Source organism: Atta colombica, unplaced genomic scaffold (genome assembly GCF_001594045.1).
Source record: "Atta colombica isolate Treedump-2 unplaced genomic scaffold, Acol1.0 scaffold163, whole genome shotgun sequence".
In the NCBI taxonomy this organism is placed as follows: Eukaryota; Metazoa; Arthropoda; class Insecta; order Hymenoptera; family Formicidae; genus Atta; species Atta colombica.
The window spans coordinates 3,072,847-3,073,293 of NW_017259254.1; positions in this window are offsets into that span (position 1 = coordinate 3,072,847).

Genomic DNA, 447 nt, shown 5'->3' on the forward strand with positions numbered 1-447 from the left:
ATATGATGTTGAATAATTTGGATTATATAGTTTTATTTTATATTTAGAAAAGAAGATATATAGGAGGGCATTTAGTGATCATTGAGATTTGAACTAAAGAATTTTATTATAGTATATGCACGCGTATATATAAATACATTAAAATAATTTTCCTAGTACGTTATATATATAGGAAAAACTATGAAGTGTGCAGATCCATATCAAAATTCTTTGGGTCAAAAAATAATCTAACATTAGAACATAAATTCAATCACGATTCCTGATGTTTCGATAAAATGTAATATGTTTTTTCATTTTGTTTTAATCTTGTAAGTAGTAGAATCGATCTTTGACAGTTCCTCAAAAAAACATACAAAATAAGAGATATCTACTGTGAATTATTGTATCACATTCGTGATTTTTGGCATCTTAAATTTCGTATGTATTATATATATATATATATATATA